Raw genomic sequence first — 2951 nt, forward strand, 5'->3', positions numbered from 1 at the left:
GAGTTGCAGTATGTAACTCTGTCAGGCTGTCAGTGTCAGTAGGCTGAGTGGCCAGGTCAGAGTTTATCATCTACAATAAACTTTTTCTGCTTAAACCAGCTGAACTGAATTCTGTTGTATTAACTTTACCCTGACTGGTGTACTAGGCCTAACTTGTGTTCCAAGAGAAGAAAGGGCCACTCTATCACCTCCAGTCCTTGTAAGGCCAGGGAGCTGCTTGCCTGGCCGGGGGCATGTGTCCTTCCTTAGACCAATGCTTGTGTCTTTAAGGATGTGGGACCATGATTGATACAACCTAGAGGGGAGGGTGGCAGGGACCGTAGGTGGTCTGACTCCACACCATCCCAGTCCCCTTGCCCTTGCTGTCCTCCTGTATAGAGGATTGAAAGCAAAATGCACCATCTCCTGGCCTCCCCTGTAGGTAGTGGTGACCATGGGACATTCTTCTGATTAATAAGATGCCAGCAGAAAGTCCCTAGGGAAGCCTGGGAAAAGGCTCACTGGGAATTCTCCCTTCCTACTTCTTGCTGCTGGTGACATGGATGTGAGACTTGGAGGTGTAGCTACTGAAGTCACAAGCATGAGGACCAAAGCCAGCATGCTAAGGACCCCAGGGCAGAAGAGAGGAGGAGCTAGCTGTACGGCGGGCATCACCGAGACACGCACCACCCCACAACACCTGTCTCCAGACTTCTGGTTATCGTCATCAAATAAAAAACCCCTGTTGGGCTTCCCTGGTGGCGCAGTGGTTAAGAATCCGCCTGCCAATGCAGGGGACACGGGTTCGAGCCCTGGTCCGGGATGATTCCACATGCCGTGGAGCAACTGAGCCCATGCGCCACAACTAATGAGCCTGCACTCTAGAGCCCGTGAGCCACAACTACTGAGCCTGCACTCTAGAGCCCTCGTGCCACAACTACTGCAGCCCATGTGCCTAGAGCCCGTGGTCCGCAACAAGAGAAGCCACTGCAACGAGAAGCCCGCGCACTGCAACAAAGAGAAAGCCCGCACGCGGCAATGAAGACCCAACACAGCCAAAAAAAAACACACGCCTGTTTCTGCTTCTTTAATCTACTCTCTGTTGGATTGTCTGTTAATTGCAGCTGAATGCATTGGTAACTAACACAGGAGGCACCCTGTGATCCACAGGCCCGCTAGACCACAGGGAGATGGGCTGGAGTTTTTCGCAAAGGATAGAGCAACAGGGATACCGTTCCCATAAGAAGGAAACAGGAGAGCATCCGGGGCAGACAAAGGCAAAGGCTCTAAGATCTACTTTGACAGGCCTTCTCAACACACCTAAAGTCTCACCTGCAGACAGCTATGATTCCAACTACGAACATGCCCCACAATCATGGTTTGTGCCTACAGAGTGCAACTCAGCAGTACTGCGACCTGGGTGTGAGAGGGTCTTAAAGAACCTGATCTGGAGCAGTTTTAGGTGGAGGAGCAAAAAGGATGGGGTGTGGGTAGAAGAGGTCTCTAAACTCTGGTGTTAACTGGCTGCTGAAATTTTGATAAATGAAGAATGTATCTTATTCTTTGCCAGGTGGAAAGTAGATGAGGAATGGGGAGCCACAGGACTAGAGCTGGGGTGAAGTACAGAGCCACCCAGTGCTGGCCATGGGGCTCTACCCCAAGCCCTGGCTGTACCTCCTTCTGTGGGCGGGATTCATGTCTTATTGACTATAACCGCTATAGGGCTTAGCACAAAGCAATACACGCAGTAGGTGCTCATATGTGTTTGTTGAATGAATGAACACAAGACCAGACAAATGGGCTGGACAGAGCTGTGGGCCAAGCAGGAAGGCCATCTGGCTTCTGCTGGGGATTGGCTAGTGAATTGCTGTGTGACCTTCTCCTTGCTGGGTCTCATTTTCCTCCATCTGCAGAATCAAGCAGATGCTCCTTTTTTGTTCCCTCTCTGCCAGAACGTTCCTCAATGAATGTTCAGATCAAAGGGAACAGCTCTGTGAAGTTTTGCTTCATGTCTTACTTGCAGCAATTCCCGGAACTAGGCTTTTAATAGAAATGTTTGTGTGCCCGTGCGTGCACGTATGTATTTGGACCAAGGGCTCTCGTGTGTGGGGACGTGCATCCCGAAGAAGTCTACCCACAGCCCCAACATCTATGGGGGCTGTGGTGGGAGAGGCTCCCCTTTTACCAATGTGGATGTCACCCACAGTGGTCTAAAGTCCTAAAGGAGGCCTCAAGGGGTAACCAAGGGATGGGGGAGGGGTGGGCACCCCACGGTGAACAACAGCAGGAGGGCTTTCCATAGGGACAACGGAGAAGAGGCCACTGGGAGGTGGAGGAGACCACAGTGGGGCCTGGTGGTTGCGGAAGAGCTTCCACTTCCGCCAGCCCCGGCCGCAGAGCCCCCACGGGGTTCAAGCCTTCTGATTGCAGAGCTCCTCTAGAGCAGCACTGCAGCACAGACCTCGCTGCGGTGAAAGAAATATTCTGCGTCTGTGCTGGCCAATATGGTAGCCATTAGCCACATGTGGCTCCTGAGCACTTGAAGTGTGGTTAATGCAGCTGCAGAGCTGAATTTTTAATTCCATTTAATTTAAATTCATTAAAAATTAAAGAACTGTGGCTGGCAGCTACTGCATCGGACAGCACAGCTGTAGAGAATGGTACAAATGAAAACCAGGACCCGGCGCTGGCGGAGATTCTTACAGGCTTGTGGGTGTGCTGGAGCCGCCGCTCTCAGCAGGAAGCTGGCCAGTCCGCAGGGGGCACAGTTCGTTCCCTCCTGCATCCAGATGGCTGGTCCCGCTCAGCCCAGTCCATGGACAAAGAAGAACAGGGACAAATTGTTGAAGCTGGGTTGGGCATATGGCTGAGGTTAGCTAACGGTGGTTCTTTTTTTTTTTTTTTTTTTTTTTTTTTTTGTGGTATGCGGGCCTCCCCCTGCCGTGGCCTCTCCCGTTGCGGAGCACAGGCTC

Source organism: Physeter macrocephalus, chromosome 12 (assembly GCF_002837175.3).
Source record: "Physeter macrocephalus isolate SW-GA chromosome 12, ASM283717v5, whole genome shotgun sequence".
NCBI classification, from domain to species: Eukaryota; Metazoa; Chordata; class Mammalia; order Artiodactyla; family Physeteridae; genus Physeter; species Physeter macrocephalus.